The sequence below is a fragment of the Melospiza melodia genome, chromosome 1 (genome assembly GCF_035770615.1).
Source record: "Melospiza melodia melodia isolate bMelMel2 chromosome 1, bMelMel2.pri, whole genome shotgun sequence".
In the NCBI taxonomy this organism is placed as follows: domain Eukaryota; kingdom Metazoa; phylum Chordata; class Aves; order Passeriformes; family Passerellidae; genus Melospiza; species Melospiza melodia.
The window spans coordinates 79929039-79948864 of record NC_086194.1 but is presented as its reverse complement, the minus strand read 5'-3'; positions in this window follow the sequence as shown (position 1 = coordinate 79948864).

The following is a 19826-nucleotide window of genomic DNA, read 5'->3' as shown; positions in this document are numbered from 1 at the left end:
ATACTTTCCCTGTTGGGTTTTGTGCATATGTGAAGTAGGCCTTGAGTTTTCTCAGAGTTGGATAGTAACATCCTCTGTGAGGGGTGGGAAGTCTCAATTTTCCTTCTTGGCACTACTACTTGTGGAATAGGTGACTGTCTTACAAGTGTGAAAATACGCATACACAAACCCGGAGCTGTACCTAAAGGTTTCTCAGCTCTGCCTAATTTTACTACAGTGAACGTTGCAGTAGGTGACAAGTTGAAGAATAAATACATAGTGGTCTTGTTAAGGAAGAGGATCTCATCATGTAGCTGAAAATTCAGCATGAGAAGACTCCCAATTCCCACTCTCTGCAGGCAAGCTTTTATACATTTGTTTTTCATATCCAATCCCACCTTCTGTTGTCATTTCAGAAGTGTTTGCAGCCCAGCACCTGGCCCAGCCTCCTCTCCCAGGAACAGGAGGCAGCAGCACCCAATCCCCCAGGCAGCATCACCTACAGCAGGCGTGCATACCTGTACTGAGAGGCTGCAGCTGCATATCCTGTGCTCCTGCTGACCTGGCTTTGAGAGAGAGACAGAGAGATGGCCTGTAGTAACAGCAGTAACAAATAGTACAGAGAAGTGAAAATACTGCCTTTTTGTAGGCTGGGTGTGAGTGCTTCTGTGTGGGAAAAGGAATATCTTTCTTCTAGCAATTTATTCCTCAGTGTCATACAGTTCATAACCATAAATGGAAAAACCTTTGCTTCTGGTCTGGCCTCCCATGAAGATCAACTCAACCATTCTCAACAGCTGTTAAGTCATTGTCCCCAAGAACCAGGCCAGCTGCTTTCCTGGATCTCCTCAGGGCCCACATGAATCCTGTTTTCTTTCTTTCAGAGTAAGTCTGTTGTCACCAATATATGCATGACAGAATGGCTGAGGTGGGAGTGGACCCGGAGGTCATCTGGTCTGATCTTCCCTGCTCAAGCAGGGAGGGTTATCTGTTCATGTCCATGTCCATGTCCATGTCCATGTCAGTGTCTGAATGCCTATAAGGATGGAAAGTCTACAGCCTTTGTTCAGTCACCTCACAGTAAAAAGATTACTTGGGGGGGGGGGGAGGGGGGGGGAAGTGGAAAAGAAAAAAGTAAGCACAAGGAGCATGATTGCTGGCTAAAACAGAGGAGACATAGAACTCACCCCCGAGTTTCTCAAGGAGCCGAAACTTTGGGATGCATGATTGTCAGAAGCTTGTTTTCTTTCAAGTCCAGAGCCAGACACTATACTGGAGGATCCCCTACCACATGTTAGTGAGAGTGTGACTTCTAATAAATACGTGATGGGTTTTTGAGCCACTTGAGAGTTTATTTGGGAGCAGGATTTGAGAAGGATGTCAGTCACCTGGAACACAGGATTGCTAGAACTCTGGAGAAACAGACATGACCTATAAGCCAAGCCCTCTTTTGCACAAATGTCAAGTACTTCAAATGTTTCTATTCTGGTACAGCAATTTATCCCTTTCACTCCTCTCATTCTTCGTGACTTTCTCTTTTTGCTGGAGAGCAGCAGAAATGCCCCGTGACCTGATCCCAGGGAAGGGTGGGGTTGGCATAGATCCCAACCCCAGAGCACTCAGATCATTTACTTGGTGAGATGGGGGCTGATTTTGACTCAGCTTCTGTTGTGTGCACTGAGCAGAGGGTGGGTTTGATGTATTTGAAGTACTTGACATTGCTGACTTCCAGGGGACCTTTTAAACCCCCTGGAGTTCTCATGCCCACAGAGCCTGTGCTGCCACCCCATGAGTCAGAGCTCCCTTGGCAGAGGATGATTAATTCTCTTTTCTTTCCACACTCCATCCTAACTCTGCTCCCTGAAAAGACAAGGAGCCATATCTGGTAGATGTAAGTATGTATGGCACTTCTAAAGATCTCCATCCCAAGATGAAGCTGGGCTGACTTAGTCATTAGGTGGGTTTAGAGGCACTGTAAAGGTAGAGGAGATGCTAACCTGAAACAACAGAGTTAAAAGTGCATTTTGTTGCCCTATCTGCGGGATGGACAGCTGTGTCCATGGGTTCCTTCCATGTGCTGTCCTCTTCCACTGAGCAGTCCTCCACGAGTCAGCACGCTGTGCCGGGAGACTGGGAAGCAGAATAGGGACAGACCTTCCTCCTGAGGCACCACTGCCATCCTCCTGAGCCAAACTCTCACCAGAGCTGGCAGACAGTAACTGTATTGCAGAGCCATATGGATTTAATAGGCGATGACAAAACACCCATCCTTCTCCAAGTCTGCTCTTGGAGCAGTGCAGGTCTCCATCCCTTCTACACCTGCCAGGGGAAGCCTTGGAAAAGTGAAGCTCAGAGACAGGCCTCTACTGACAGTAATCATGAGGGAGAAACCTTGACCAAGGACTGTCAGAAGAGCTGGGTCCTCCTTCCTTTCCCTTCTCTATGGGAGACGAGCATCTCTAAGATGTTTTTCTGTCAGATTTTGGATGTTGTTGCTCCTTCACAGCAATCAAGCTGTTCTTGCTGAAGCACAAACTACCATTGCTATTGATCAATTGTAAGGGTCAAAGGCCATAGGCGACAGCCTCTTCCTCCTCCTCCCCATGCTCCCTTCAGACCAGGTGCTGATGCTTTTCTGGCAGGAAGCACAGCAAGAAGTCAGAAAAGCTTCTTATCTTTTCAGATCTACCACTATGGATATGTATGACCCTTTCAGGACATGAGTAATAAATATGTCACTTAGCTCCAATACAAATGGTGCTTGGGAGATTCTCTGTTTCAATTAAGTGGATGAGCATGGTCCTCAGAGAGCTCAACGTGTCCTTGGGTGAATTAATGTTTTAATAATTCAGCTTTGTCTCTCATAATCTTATAGTTGCAACCCACAGAAAAGCTTTCTTTTCCTTGATACTGAATACCAAATTAAGAACACTCCACCTGATTCCTTTGCTTTTTGCATCCTTGGATCCAAGCTCTCTGCCAACCTGTCAGACCAAGGGGGGAGCCCCACCACAGGGCCCATATGTACAGCAGCCCTGTGCCATGTCCACAGGACACAGCCACCAGCTGCATCCTCCTTGGGTCTGCTCCCTCCAGGGGCTGCCTGTGGAAGCTGTGTCACCTGTGAGCCTGCCTCAGAACAGCAGCTGTGCATCTTCCAGCACCCATCTTCTTCACTGACCATCACTTTTCCCTTGCTGGCAGAAAAGGCTTTCAGCTTCCTGGCACAAAGCACATCTTCCCCTGCAGCTGGCTCCTCCTGTCAGCCACGCAAGACACTTTTCAGTGATTTGGGTTTTGGCACATTAAATCTCTCTTCTTTATTATAATTCCTAAGAGAGCTAAGGAGGTGAAAGCAGGCCCCTGGTGGGCTGTGGGTTGGGAAAGAAAGAAACTCAAGAGTCTGAAAGTTGTGCATTACCAGAAGAGCTCATCTCTCCCTACAGAGGCTATGCTTGGTCTGCGTCCATCTGAACATATCCTTCAGGCAAGGAAAGGTGAACAAAGGCTGGACACTGTTTCCTTACATGAGACGGTCCTCGGTCTATAAGGGGGGAAAAGTGGGAAAAACAGGAGTTCATTAGATTAGAAATTCTGCTGTACAGAATGTGCCCAGGCCTGTATCAGCCCGACACTACTGGTCTCCTTGAACCACAGCCCCGAGCAGAGCCCCTGGTTTGCTCCATCACAGGAGGGTACCCGTAGGTGCACACTGGGGCACAGCAGGGGTTAATTTCAGCTGTGGCTTTATGTAACTTTAAATTGCCCACATTTGACATCTGTGAGGCAGAGGCACTAAGAGTCGCAGTGGAAGTGCTGAGGAACAAGTCCGTGAGTAATTCCTGTTTGATCCCCGGCTTATATCGTTTACCTCATTACGGGACTGCCTGCAGCCTTCAGCTGCTCGCTGCCTCCCCAGGGTTAATGGATTTCGCTCGCCTCTGTGCCACGTCCCTGCCGCAGCCGAGCTCTGCAGGCAGACACAGCGCGGCCTCCCCAGCCCGCCCAGGGTGTGAGGGGAGCCCGAGCGCTCTGTGGCGGGGCTGCAGCCGCTGCTGCCCCAAAATGCGCCGTGCTCAGAAGCAGCCCTGGCCACGGTGCTTTGCTGTGGTGCAGCACAGGCTGGGACACGAGTGGCAGCACGGAAACAGCTGCTGCTTTCGGAGAGCAAATAACAAAACGCTGTACGTGCTGGAGAGGGGCGGATTGCAACTCCGCTGCAGCTGCCCTGGAGCAGCCCGGAGCAGCATTCCGGGCCCCTCGCTACAACATAGGCACTGAGGCGCTGGAGAGTGTCCAGAGAGGGCCGTGAATCTGGTGACGGGTCCAGAGGACAAGTCCAATGAGGAGTGGCTGAGGGAGCTGGGATTATTTAGTCTAGAGAAGAGGAGGCTCAGGGGAGACCCTACGACTGCCTGAAAGGAGGGTGTAGCCAGGGGGGGATGGTTTCTTTTCCCAAGCAGCGAGGGATATGACAAGAGGAATGTATTTCAAGTTGTGCCAGAGGAGGTTTACTTGGATCTGAGGAAAAAATTCTTCGCAAAAAGGATGGTCGGACATTGGAACAGGTTGTCCAGAGAGAAGTGTTCAAAAGGCACCAGGAAATATTGTTCAGTGGTGGACTTGGCAGTGCTGGGTTAGCGAGTTCAATGAGCTAAAAGGTCTCTTCCAACCTAAACTATTCCATAATTCCATGAGACAGCCCCCGTGTGCAGGTCTCTGCCTGGATTTGGGTGAAGCAGGTCCACACAGTCAGCATGAGCTCCATCCCCCAGCAGCCTCATCTGGGATCCAGGTCATGGTATTAGGGACACAAAATGTGCTGCTTTTCTTAGATCCCCCCATTGCTTGGTGCCTTTGTGCTGCAAAGGGCTGTGGGACACCATGGAGCTCCCAGACCAGCAGCTCCTGCGTGGTGGGAACTGCAGTGTCTCCCTTGATGGAAGCCCTGGAGCCCTCCAAGAAGCTCACAAGGCTGAGGAGGTGCCCTCTGGCATCTCTGGAAGCTATTATGGACCACTTTTCAGGTCAGAAGTAAGAATTTAACCCTAATTCAAGATCCTCTTCTGGGTCATTGGGGAAGTATTGGGAAACCTAGAGAGCACAAAGGAAAAACTGTCTTCATTGTGCAGGGTTTCCTTACATGACACTGAAGGCTCACTGCTTGTAGCTCTCATGCTATGATTTTCACTTGGCTTTCTTGGGAGATGTTTAGCTAATCATTATCATTTAACACCTTTTTATCTGTAGATATTGCTGCAGCACTCTTGTGACACACTTCTGCTACTGGCTGCTATCAACTCTCCTCCCACTTAAAAACGGTGGAGTCTGTGAACTACAGGAATTTCAATTTGCACTTTTGAAAAATGTGAATATTCTTTTCTGCTCCTTCAGGTTGTGAAGCAAACTTTGAAATCCTGTCCTGGCTGCACTGTGAAAAAGCTCAGCAGCTCAGCCACGAGTATACCTGGTGATTTTTAAGCTAAGCTCACAGCTTCATGGGGGTTTTGCAATTTTGAATGTGAGGGGCTATGAATAATAATAGTAGTCTTGAGGCAACGAGGTGTAATGAGGTAAACAATACAAGATTTTCCCACTGAGTTGAAATGAGACTCCTTCAAATCTTTTGTGAAATTCTGACACAGCTCAAAGAAACGTTTTCTGAGGAGCATGTGGGCTGCAATATTGGGAACAGATTCTTCCAATGTTAACAAGGATACTGCCTCAGAAATTACATGCAAGCATTTTCAGAGTTGAATATCTTATAAATATATTCTTTATGTTCTGATGTGTGAGATTGGGCACAGGAGGGTGCATCTGTTTTCCAGCAGAGAGGATCTGAATGATGCAGTTTGAAGAGGGGAGCTACAGCTCAAAGATGAAATCTTGTTATAAAGTATCTTACAAAACAAGAAAGCTAGACCAAGATTCAGAATATTTGTGGTGAGAGGGATGCAAATCATGCCACACACCAGTGACTTCAGTGCAATTGCGTAAATACCAGTCCCTCACAAAACTCACGAGTATCCTTTCTTTCAGACAATTTTTACCCCCATAAAGACTACCTGAATTGCAAGCACTGAGTGAAAATCACCTAGGGCAATCAGTAGAATTTCCACTTGCTATTTCCTTCCCATTATCTTGGCATTTTGGTCCAAATGTTTTAAAAATATTTCTAAGGTCCCACCTTGAAACTATCAACATGAAGTTCTTCATTGGTGCTTTCAAGAGGCCCAGGTTCAGCTGGCTGCCTGTGTGCCCACAGACTGACTGATTAGAATAAGACTACATTCTTGTTTGCATCTGCTCCTCCTCTGTCTTTTCATGCTTTAAGCTAGAAGGCCAGTGTGGCCACCCATGTTAAAAATTGTGTGAGATGCTGCACCTGCGTGAGGGCAAACCGCAGTACCAGCGAGGCTGGGGATGGAGATGGAGAGCAGCAATGTGCACTCGCCATCTAGAAAACAAATCCTGTCCTGGGCTGCATCAAAAGCAGCGTGAGCAGCAGGGCAAGGAAGGGGATTCTGCCTTTCTGCTCTGCTCTGCTGAGAGCCCCCCAGAGCAATGCATCCAGCTCTGAGCTCCTCAGCACCTGTTGGAGCAAGTCCAAAGGGGTGTCACAAACACGGAGCATCTCTCCTGTGAAGACAGACTCGGAGAGCTGGGATTGTTCAGCCTGAGGAAGGGAAGGCTTCAGGGAGACCTCATTGCCGCCTTTCAGTACTTAAAGGGGGCTTATGAAAGAGGTGAGATCAGATTTTTTAGCAGGGCCTGAAGGATAGAACAAAGGGTAATGGTTGTAAACTAGAAGGGGTAAATTCAGACTAGATATAAGGGAAAAACTTCTTATGGAGAGAGAGGCAAAACGCTGGAACAGGTTGCCCAGAGAAGCTGCGGATGTCACATCCTGGGGGACTGAGTATCCTGGCCAGGCAGAGCAGGGCTCGGAGCGACCCGGTCTAGCTGAAAACATCCCTGCTTAATTCAGGGAGGGTATTAGACTAGGTGGGCTTCAAAGGCCCCTTCCAACTCAGACTGTTCTACCATTCTATGAAAAACATCAAGGCCCTGAAGCTGAGCTTCTGCACCAAGTTGATTTGAAGAATAAATTTTGAAAATATAAAAATAGGCTTTTAGCAGCCTGCCTGACAGAGGCAGAGACATTGTGTGGGCAAACTGTTCCAGAACACGGCTGTGCAATGGTTATTAAGAGCTGTACTTCCATAATAACAGTGCTGGGAGCTTTCCTTAGCAAAGAACGATAAGCAAGTTTCAGCTTCTTCCTTGCTGAGACCTGGAGGCAGCACTGTGCTTGGTTAGCTCTGGTGCATTATCCTGTAATAGCTAAGCTATATACTTTGAGTGAAGGTTGAATAATAGAGTATTTTCTCTGCCCTCCCCCCCCCCCCCCCACACTTTACTTTCAGAATAGCATCTTCCATTGTTGGTTATTGTCATTATCAACTGATTTCCCCAGTGACTGCTCTAACCATCATTTCTAGCTTCTGGGCATTAAGCAAAGATTGCTGCTGCATAATTGGATTAATTTAGAGACTGACTTTGAACAGCATAATTGATTTGAATTTTATTCTGTTTTCTCTAGCCACTTTTTTCACTAAGAATCACAATGCCTGTGAGCCCAGGCATGAACTTGAGTCTCCTACAGGAAAAGCCTTCATGAGTGGGAGCCCCTCCTTGCTGAGTGGGCACCTTCACCCATGCTCCATGCATCCCTCCACAGGATGGGGAGGGGTTCCTGCCCCTTCCTTTTGCCACCCTTTGCAAGGGCTTCGGGTGCCAGAGGAGCCGTGAGCTGACTCACTTCTCCACCATCACTGCAGGGGTCGCTTCGCGCTGCAGGAAGGGTTTTGTTGTCTGGCACAGGGTCTGTCACTGCTGTGACATGCGGGCCCCTGCCTGCCCAGCTGTCCCCACATGGACCCTCCTTCAGGGATGCTCTGCTGCACACTTCATTCTAACAACACAGGGGCCTTTCCAGGCATTTAGCTGTGCTGCTGCTGTACCCAGCACAGCAAACCTTGTGTCCTGCCATGGATTCTGACTGGGCTTTGATTCTGTGTCTCACACATGTGGGTATGGAATGGGGAGCGCCCTGTGGAGGCTGCAGCAGGGCCTGTGGGTGTCTGGTCAGGTCCCTGAAGCAGCATGCACTCACCAGGGATCCCCAAAACATGCTTCATGGTTCACTGCAAAGCTTTCTTTTTCTTTGCTAAACATCTTCTCTTGGTTTTCACCACACATCTTCACTGCTTGTTAGAAAACGAAAAAGTTTTCAATTATAAATTAGAATAATTATGAAAATCTCGACTGAGTAGCATGGCTGCCGAGCATCCTCCTGAGCAGCTCTGAGCTCCCTGTGCCATTTCAGCTCCTCTCAGCTGACTGCAGGGGTTGGCAGAGGTGCTCAGTGTGTGCCCTTCCTGCTGTGGGAAGGGGTTTCTCTGGGATATTTGGGCACCTCGAAGATGGAGCTGCCCAGCACTGGGTAGGATCTAGGCATGAGTCACTCAGGCCTGTACTACCTGTCACAACTTACACACATGTTGGGAATGCCCTTTTGCATTCCCAACAAGCCCGAGGTTGCCATCCCACTAATTTCAGCAGATTCAAGATGTCTTTGCCACACCTTTGGAGAGTACCTGACTCTCATATTCAAGTGTGGCAGCACATCCCAACATGCCCTCTCAGAGTAGAAAAGGAAAAGGGATAAAACTGTGTTATTTCTTCCCACTTCAGTGCCCAGAAACAACAGAACTAAAAGGAGTGTTGGTCCTTGTCCTTCCTATTGTTTTGGTGAAAGGAGTGGTGCCCAACATACAATTCAGTCCTCTGAAAGTCACCAGATTTTGTGCCTGCAGCAACCTGCTATCCTATTTCCAAATAAATCAGAGGTAGAAGGAATGGAGAAAAGTCAAATCTCATTGCCCAGTGATGCAGGACACTCCTTTAGAAAATCAGCTGCGCCTCAGCTGTCAGCATCTGCCTTGGGGTGCACACCCCCTGCCTGCACTGCTGTCTGCAAGTGCCACAAGGCAAGAAAACCACCTATCCTCCTGCTTTTCCACCCAAAACTGCATATGTGCACTTGCAGGTGAAATTCATATCCTTTAGTACATAAAGGTCACGATCATTGTAGGAATGTTCATACAAACATGGTTGCTATAAGGCACACAATAGATTTTCCCACTTCTCCTGCTTGGAATTGTCTTGTAATGAAGTTCTTGATATTTAGTTATATCCACACTAAAAACATTAGCCTTTTCCTTAGAGTAATATTTTGCTGGAATAACATCCAGCAAACTTATAGCCAAGGAAGCTTTTCCTTCCAATATCTGAGCAACAGTTCTTAGAGGTCAGCTTTGCCAGCTTTCACTAACCTTTCTGCTTGTACTCCTCAGATGCCAAGACTGTCGCAAACACATTAATCTTTTGTGCTCTTATCTCTCAGGATTTTGTAGTAGACACACCTTTAATTACGAGCCTTTTGGGTTTTGCTTCCAGCTTTCCATGTTCTCCCTGGAAGCACAAAACCAAGAAAACAGGACTGCAGAAGTGATGCTGTTGGGCACATGCAGTGCCCCACAAAAACTCCTCTTCCCAGAGCCTGGAAAATTTTATCACTTGCTCACATTCACCTATTCCTCCTCTTCTGTCTCAGTCAGTCATGCTGTCCTCCTTACACGCACACTTATTCCATGCAGATGTTAAAATTGTGCAGGCTGTAATGCACTGGAAGATTTCCCTCCTCCACAAACATCTAAACTTATCCCCAACTACCTTGATAATCTGTCCGTAAGATCCAAATGTCCCCAGCATTTGGGGGTGTTTGGGTTTGGGAATCTGATTCAGGCTTATCTAGAGAAAGCATTGAAAGGTCACTGTGTTTTAATTCATCCAGCAAATGAAGCTGAAGGTGCTTGGTGCTACTGTAGGAAAATGCTGCCTGAAACCAAGATCTACTTGCAAACCTGGTGGGACTAATTCAGGTCTGACAGAGTTTTACGTAAGTATTGTTTTACTTTTAATGTTCTCTTTACTTCTTATCTCTTCTTTAAATCCCACCAAGGACAGGTTTTCTCACAAGATACTGCTTTGGCATATTCACTCAATGATATTGACTTGCCAGTGGCAGCAGGGGAATAAACCAGGAGATGAAACTGTCCAATCAATTGCCCTCCTGCTTGTGTGATGTGTGTTATTTCCCACGGAGCACATTCAACATTGCACTCTGTGACCATTAACGCAGTGAGTTCTGTTAGACAAAGAAATGTTAGACAGCAGCATGCTAATAAAAGGTTTAATGAATAACATGATATCCTTACCAGCAGCTACAGAAGAGTTGGTTTGGGGAAACAGGGACTGTGTGCTGGGGAGTGTTGTACATGAAATAGGGACATCCATGCTAATCAGGGCTGGTGTGGAAACATCAACCTGAAGAGAAAACTCAGTTTGAGGGAAATATCCCCTGGATTAGAGAGGTGGACAGAGCAGGCAACACCTCCCAACAACTTGCTTTTTGATGCTGTATGGCTTAACATCTCAGCAGAACATTAATGCCAAGGAATTTAACAAGACTTTTTCTTCACTGCCAGGTTGCCAGGTCTCACTCCTTGCTCCCCAATCTGCCATTCAAATCTTACCTGCTGCTCTCTTCTGCTTTGTGAAACATGACACAAAACTACACTTCTTCCCAAGGAGATGTTCCAGCTTTTCAGCTGCCGTGTTAGGGCTTCTCTCTCCCAGCTGACACCTTTTCCCATCAATGCCCTTGTACTCCCCAGGCAAGAGAATTCCCATGGGCGTCTTCTGGACAGCCTGAAATTGGCAAAGCTGGAGTTGAGAAACAAGCAGCACCATTCCGCTGGCACAGATCCATTGCATGTCCAGGGAAAGACTTGAACCAAGGAAGGGAAAGACTGACTTCTAATGGTATGGGAACTAATTCATGCCCAAAAGAGCCTCACAGGGAGTGAGAAGCAATTATCCAGCCATGGAGAGGGCAGGGGCATAGGGATGCCACCAACCAGGATCTACACATACAACTGGCTCCCTACTGCCTTGTAACATCCCTCTGCTGAGAAGTGAAGGGCAGAGGGAGGGCAGGGGGACACCAGCTACTTCCAGCTGGGAAGCCGAAGCTGCCCACTCCTAGCTGTCCCCTCTTGCACATTTTTTCTCAGGTTTTCAGTGGGCTGTGTGGAGTTTCTTTCATGATGTCTCCTGCAAGACCACTGTGCAAGTTAATGGTGTGCTGTTAGGAAAGGGGCTGTTGACCTTCTCTTTACCTAGTTTCACCTATTCATTTATGTTTGCTTTGGATTAGCTGGTGAAGTATTTTCAACATTATTTATAGGTCTTATGCATTTCAAGACTGCTGCTTTGTTCCTAGGCTGTACTTGTCTCTTAATCTACTAATCATCTAAAATGTTTTGAAGTCTTTTCATTCTTTCTCATAAATCAAATTTTGGACCTTGATTAAACCATTTGCTGTGCTGATCAGAATTGTCTCTTTCATCAGATCTTCTTCATCTCATAAAGAAGAGAACAGGCTATTCCAGGGGTGCTTGTGAAAAGATTTCATCTATATATTCCAGTCTCATTATATATTTCTCTGGCTATTTTACCTTGTTATCCTGCATTGAAAGTACAGCCCCCTAAGATTCTTTCCGTGTTATTTCTTTGCAGGTTTATTTGATAGCACACCTTAGATTTTTCTATCCCCTTGTGATTTAGAATAACTTTTCACTTTGATTGTGTTTTAATCCACAAATAGCATCTCATTTTCTCACTTTCTCCCTGTATTTTTTGTCTGGGCGAGTTCCATCCTATTTTTTTCATGTCTTCTTTGTATTAGTAATTTCCCTCAATTTAATATATAAGTGACTTCACTTAATATATTCTTTATTCTCCACTCAAGATAATTAATAAATGCATAAAAGAACAGATGCATGTTACTCAACAAATGTCTCTGCTAGTGTCCCTGCCAACTTATAAGTTGTTACTTTCACCATTTGTTTCTAATATTTAAATTTATTTACAAAAGATGTGTGATCATCTCTTAACCCTAGTAAATGATGTTGAGATGAAGATTTGGTGGGCATTGTCATAAAAATATTCTACAAATAACTCCAAATATAACAATAGGAGGCGGTCATATGAGATAACCATTGCAATCTCTTTTGTTTGAATAATCTGTATTGCTCGTGTTATTTTCCCAGAGCTGTTTGTTTTGTAATGTTGCTTCTACCTATTAAGCTTGACAAAAAGAGGTACTCAGAAAGGCATGGCATTTCTGTGCTTTGCATTATTGACTGTTTTATTTTTATGTGAAATTTTGTGGCTCTGAAAGGACATTGCCTTTCAAAGGAAAAATAGATGGTCTTCCTTCTGTGAGAAAATTACACCAAAATACTGGAAATAAAAAATTACTTTTTCTAGCTTCAGAAGTTCCATAAAGCCCTTCCATGACTATTTGTGTTTACAGTTGTTGTAGTTTAAGAATTTAGTGCTCGCAGTGCAACCATGCTCTGCTTGTGCCCATCGCTCGCTTTCCATTCCCCCTCCAACTCTCTCCTGTGCTGACTGGAGCGGAGAACTGGAGACACAAAAGGCAAAGATCTTGGCTTGACCTGAGAACAACTTACTGGAAACAACAATGAGAGAAGAAAATGAACAGTTAATAGCAACAATATTGATAACAAAAGTGTACAAGGGAGACACAGAGTGATTCAAATGCAAAATCCTCACCACAATCCAACCCATCCACTCCATGCTTCCCCCATACAGAAAATGAGGAGAGGTGGTACAGAATAATCTCCAGGTCCTAGCCAAGCCCTCTCTTGGCTACTGCAGAAACCAAACCCATCCTGGCCAGAACCAGGACAGCAGGGAAATTCATCAAAATTCTGTTCCATCTGTTATTGAAGTCGCCTCCATGAAAGGTAAAACACTGGGTTTTACAGCATAAATCAGGGTCTTGTTTTTTGAAACGTGATTCAGTTTTTCCAATAACATCTTGAAAAATTGTTGAATCCCTCTATAGTTTTCCTTTTTATAAATCTTATGTACAAGAATAAAAAAAAGTTGGAATGCACTGTAAGCATACTTTCCCAGAGTTGCAAAAAAGGGTAATTTTTCTGCTTCAAGAGGAACAAATTATCCCTGTTTCTCCATTAATCTTTGCCTAAGCAACAAACTTGTGGACAAGCAGTTACTCATATTGCTTTAGTTTATCTCCTCCTGTGGCATTCCCTGCATATAATATCCCAGACTTCACTCTATCAGAAATGATCCCAAGGCTTTCAAAGACCTGCACATTTGTACAGAGAGCATCTGTTCCTCTCTTGGTGTTCCTGGCTACAGCAGGAAATCTGAAAATGCTGAACAATTTTTACTGATCTTTAACTTTCTAGAAAGATTTGGCCTTACCAAATTTCTGAAGTCTACATCTGTGACATGGTTTCTTTGCCCATACTACCAGAGACCAGTTGGGTTTCATTGATTCTCACCAGCCAGTGGGAGAAGTAGGATACTTTCAGATCCCTAGGACACAGCTCCCATCCTGATACTAAACAACCTCTGCAAAATCTCTAAGTGCTTGCAAAACAATTCCTTTTCAATACTTCTTTTCAAAATGGGGGGTGAGGTGACGCAGGGGTGTTCCTGTCCAATAAGAAACAGACTAAAACAGCCCACACGACTCGCATTACTATTACTTGCTTTTTTAAGAGATCACACCTGCTTTTTGTGGAAGCAGCACACACCTTTCCTTAGCCCCTTTTTCTTTGTTATGGAAGATTTTCCTACACAGCTATTCAGCATCACAGCCATTCTCCATTCATCATTCATTTCACATCCTTTGTAACTTGTAAGTTGAATTGCAAAATTCTGTAAGAACACTGTAAAAAAGATTATTCAAAGTGCATAAAGGTCTCAGCTAAGTGTTCCCTGTCTATACAGGTAGTTGTGCTGAAGGTAGTTTAGTAGGGCCTAAAAGAGCATCACTTATTTCCAAATGTTTGTTTCTGCAAAATCAAACTCACAAGAAAAAAACACAGTGTCAGAAATGCCTTGAATTAAAGTAAAATAAACAATGAGATGGAAAAAAATGTTACTGTGGCACATGACTGTCAGTACACAACTAACGTGGTCTGTAGGTAGCGAGAGGCTGTCAGGGTACATATATTTGTTCTAGACTTTAATTACACAGACCAAGTGGATCAGTCTGACAAAAAATAAAAAACAATTGTTCTCACTCAATTCAGTGAGTATTTCCCACTGAAGAGATATTACTAAGTGATAGTGCATAATTCTGCTAGGGCAACTTGACCTTTTTCCTTGTTTCTCCCTAGTAATAAGCAAAGCCAATTAATCCCACATGTTGAGCTGATGAGTAATGGTTCCTTGTAGAAACAGTGGTGTCATATGCTGGCACATACATCAACATTAATCTCTGTTAATCACACAGAGAACAGTGACAGTTTACTGAATTTTGTTGTTCAGTAAGCTCCACACCAAACCCCTAGACTCAGGAAACAGAACTGCGCTGTAAGTTGAAGAAGTAGATGGAAAATCTGCCATACTGCACACAGACCTGCCTAAACCTGTGCTGAGCTTCAGTTCCAGCTCCACACAGCACAGTGACTGATTTGATTGGAAACCTGTATCCCTCTTGCTCTGATGTGCCATCTCACCTGTCTGCAGGCTGTCTTATGAATGCAAGTGCACTCTTCGGCATACATTTTTTTTAATGCCTCATATGGTCTCCTTTTTGAGAATAGTAAAATATTTAAGCTAGAAGAAAGAAAAGAAATAGAAACACATTCCCTAAAATGTGTTCCAGGAGCTGGTCTGCTCCTCTTGCACATTGGCAGACATTTCTTTTCTTACCTCCTCTGTGGTGAGCTCCTTTCAAATGTGAAATCCCCTTCTGGGTGCAGGGTGCAACCGACTGGCTAGTGCTCACTCAGGTGACTCTGTCAGACAGCGCTGGCTGTCAGGGGCTGCAAACACCAAGCCAGAAACACATGCAGGACCCCAGCTTGTTCTTTAAAACACAGGGCACAGGAAAGCACTCTGCTAACCTGGAGTCAGGGAAAGGAGAGTGATGGTCACAAAAAAAGAGACATTTTAAATGCAGTTGATAACTGCATTGCACTGTGCGCCTCTAGACACAGAAATGGCTGGTAAGTCTCTCATTCCCCCAAGGGATGTTGTGAGCTGCTCCAGGCACGCTGCTGCTTCCCCAGAGCTCCTGCACTAACTCTGTAAGACCAGCAGCAAGCAGCTTTGGAAGTGAACAGTCAATTTGCTGTATCAGTTGCCCTGGCAGTCTGATAATTGCAATGGTAAAAAGTGAGCCAGGGGATCCCGAAGGGTTTTTGGAACAGGCTTTCCACAGGTTTCTGACTCCTGTTGTGGAACACCTTCAACATTCACAAAAGAGCAGTGACCTAATTGTGAAAAACTGCTCTCAAAGGCCCTGTCTCCTCTTTGCTGTTTCATGTCATTTTGGTGAATTCTTCTTTAAAAATTCTTTTTTCCATTTTCTTGAAGCACTATTCTAGCTTTGTACTTATGCCAACAGCCTTTGGGCTTTGTCTGCACTGAGTCTGGAAATCTTTCATTCCCCTCTCCCCGAGCCAACCATGTTCAAACAGTGCTTGTGGAGAGGTGCTAATGTGCTTTCCCAGGCCTCTTCAAACATGATTTAAAAGCTGGTACTTAAAAGCATAACACAGAGAAATGCATTTGCAAAAGGATACATTTTTTTTTCCACTTGGAGCAGAACTATCTAATTTTCTCTGAGAAACTGAGCCAGAAGTCATTTGACTTTGTGCATACTAGCTGAGTTATAATTTAATTGAGGATGTATTTTATCTTTGGGGTTTTTTGAATCTTTTTTTCACTGCTTCAAGTTCTGTGATGGCTCTCCTTCAGACATTACGAGGCTCACCTCACGTCCTCCACCTGTGGATCAGTAATGTGAGTAATGTGTGATACATACTGGAACTGGAAGTGGTTTAGGTTCCATTTGGAAGAGGGTGCCTTCCATTTTAGAAATAAAACTTTATCCTAGTTTTTCACTGTCAGTTCCAGATTTTCTGTAATATTCAGCTCTTTGGTTATTTCACTCTTTCTTCTAAATAACTCCTTCAGACAATACATTTTTCTGTCTGTAACTGTACATTCCTGTTTACCTAATACCTTAATATTCAATCTTCTGCAGAAAAATGCTATTCTACGGTCAAGTTTTCATCTTCCAGAAATTAAATAATCCATTCTTCCTTGCTTCACTCTCGATACTTACTGAACTCCTTTCTTGCTTCTACACCTTTGAATGTGCTGACAGTACTTTTTCTTGGGCTAAGGCTGTTCTCTTGCACTCTCCCAGCCACAGCTGCCCCTACCTCTCTCCAGCTCCTTGATACACTGTGCTGAGGGGTCAAGCCAAGTGTTCACTTAGTGGCATTTGTTTTGGTGACCTTTATTATTTTCTTACCTGCCTTTAGCCTTTGGAGATAGACCTCTGATTCCTTTCATATTCAGTCAGCTGAGTCAATGTTTTGGTGACTTGCTACTGTCTCATTATGGCACATCCAGTAGAGTGAATACAGCTTAGCCCATGCTGGAGCTTAAGGCAGTGCCTGTTAGATCACAAGCATCTTGTGATGCCACAAGCAAAGCATTTATTATGAAGAAAAACAGACACCTGTATGTTTAGGTGTCTAAATCCCAACAGGAAATCTATCAGCTTGGATCCTGATCTCAACCCATACTGAAACTCTTTTGGCAAGGAGCAAGCCTGAAGATACCTTCAAGGGGCTGTGCTTAATTTGCAGCTTAACATTTCTTAACATTAAGAAATGTTAAGCTGCAAATGTTGCTCTAACACTTTCCCTGAGATTAGTTTTCTTCAGGTTCTGGAGTATGTTGAGCCTGGAATAGAATAGGTTGAACTTCCATATTAAACACTTCGTACCGCAAGGTGGAACAGTTTGAAGAAAATGCCATCTGCACAGCCTAGCCTGAGAAGTGATGGAAAAGTGTCTGCCTGCAGCCCCTGCTTCTGTAAACTTGTAAATCAGAGCTGCCTGGCTGCATGCATTTCCCAGGATGACCTCATTAGGCCGGTGCTTCCACCTTTCAAGGTGGCTACATGCCATGTGTGTGAGCAGATATTGCTTATTTGGAAGCTAATGACCCATAATTGGTATGTAAGAAAGAGCTACTACAAAATACTTGCAGATAGAAATAATTTTCCCTGCTGTAATAAACTTAATGTGTTTGTGTCACAAATTGTGCAGTACCAGGGAGAGTGCCTCAAGTGTAAGCTTTTAATACAGGTATCTTTTGTTTGATAATGGATGGGGAGGATGTTATTCTCAAAGAAAAAAAAAATTAATTTGTTTGGTTTAGTCAGCAATTTACTGAGTTAATTTACTTCCTGTATATGAACATGTTCATGCTCCTGAGGAATTGTTTCATCATTATAAATAGAATTAAGCAATAGGATGGAAAAAAGGATTTGGATAAATGGTGCTTTATATGTGCAGAACATACAAGAATATTGAGCTTTATTGTGCTGCATTTTTTAATTTCTGCCCCCTCTGAATGCTTTTTTTTCCCATTGACAAGCCAGTTGCTAGATGCTGTAATAGCACAAGGTCAAGTCAGCGCAGTGATGGGGCTCTGGTACATGATGTTCTTTAGATTTAACAAGGTAGTATCTCCTAGGGCTATGGGTCAGTGACCGGCTGACAGTGGCATGAATTCCCAGTCAGATAGCTTGAACCCTCTTCCCCAGCTGTGGGAGGACTTTTTTCTCCCACAATTGTGTCCTAGGCAGAATGGCACAGTGAGAAACACACAGAAAATTGGTATCATTCCTAGATGTAAGCTGAGAAAAACCTGTTGGCTTCAAAGGGGTTATAAAGAGCACGGTATTTATCTCAAAAAAGAAAACTAAATAACGAATAGTATCTTTGGTGGTATCATAAATGGAGAGGGAAAATGTCAATATATTTCTTTTATGCAGAAATTATCATTAGCTTTTTGGAATAAGCCTAGGGAAGATGGGTGTGAGGAAAAATTGTAACCCTGCAGGGCAACTGTGTTAAGGCTGTCACCTGATGGCCAACTGAAGGCCAGCTATTGTAGGTACTGCAGCCCTTTCCAGGAACAAAGTCTGAACCTCATATTACCATGGCAAATTCCTGAGCCACTCCAACTCCTCTGCAGCTGAAGGACTTTGTGTGGCATATGAAGAGCAAAGGGTGTCTTTTTTTCTATGCTGCATTGGGGTAGCTCTTTCTCATAGCAAGACTTAAATGCCTTGTTTTCCCAGTATTTCAGCTCCAAAGTTAGTGGGCATCAAGAGATGGAAATTCAACTGTTTGCTATTAAGTACAAAATGAAAAAGAAAAAGAAGTAGATGGAGTAGGTGGAGCTAATTGATCCACAGCCTGCTTGCTTACAGTTTAGAAACCCCTTGGAGAATAAGATAAGGAGATCTATTCAGAATAGTACTGCTTTGAGAAAATAAAGAATGCACACAATGAGTAGTCACAGAAATTACAAATATTTAGAGGACGGATGTAGAAAGAAAAACATTGTCCTTGCCTCACTGCACTGACTTCCCTAGCAACAAAGGAAAAGTTTCCAGCACCTTAGATGGCTTTTTGTTCTGCACTGGAACAAGATTATAGGTCTCTCAAAATCACCAGGGACAGGACTGCTGGCCCAATGGTGCCTACCACCCAGCAGCAAGGCAATGATTCTCTCTACGGCTCTGACCTGAGTGATCTAACCACCCCGTTTCATGTGTGACACAGCAGTGAATCCTGCTTAAACTTCCCAATTAGCATCTTTGTAAACCAGGACAAAGACAGCCCGTCCTTCTCTGGACTTTCTTAGAGGTAGAGAACCTGTCAGATTTTTTAGAATAGCATTTTTAACTTCTGAAACTACTCATGCTCAATTTTCATGCAACTTTGGGGAGTCTATTGGGTGTTTAATCAATTTTAATTTCTAGTTGGGCTTTGAAAGGATGTTTTGCTACATGTGCTGTAAAGAACCAATGGCACCATCAGGCTCAAATAGCGAAATAGGATTTAACAGCAAATTTATTATAATAAAGATGAAACTTATGCATCTGATGAGTCACCCCAAGAGCCATTAATTAAAAGGAAATGTGCAAAGGTTGTTGTTGACATTTAACCTGTCACCTGGGTTTCAATGAAGACAGATGGCTAAGGACAGGAAAGAAGACCTGCTACAGGTGACAGTCTTCAGCCACACAAACTCCCTCCTTCCACACTGCACCCAGAGCTGTCTCAGCTGGAACTCACTTGAATGTTTCATGCATGCTCTTGGGCTTTAAATGAGCTGCCATTCTCCATTAAAACAAAAATGCTCAAAAATACCAATATGAAAAGGATTGCTGGGTTCTGTTTAACAAAACTGCGTGCCCAAAATATCTGAAAGAGCGCAGTAGAAAACAAGTGACATTTTTCCCTGCAGAGATTCATCTCACGAGAGCCCCAGCATGAAGCATCGTTAGATCTGCCCAGTGTGAATGCAGTTGGTCAGGTTATAGCATGGATAAGTAAGTCAATTTTGCACTCCCAAGCACTTTCCTCTCTGTCATGATCATTATATGACAAAAAACCATTTTGCTGAGATGCAACCTTATCTTCTGGCTCTGCTAATTAATTATTGGTTGAGGAGGGGCAGTCTATCAGCTCCCAAGCAGCACAGCACCTTCTTTTTCCTGAGCTACTTTCCTCGGAAATTGGCTGCACTTCAGAAAATGAGCTGAAGGCACC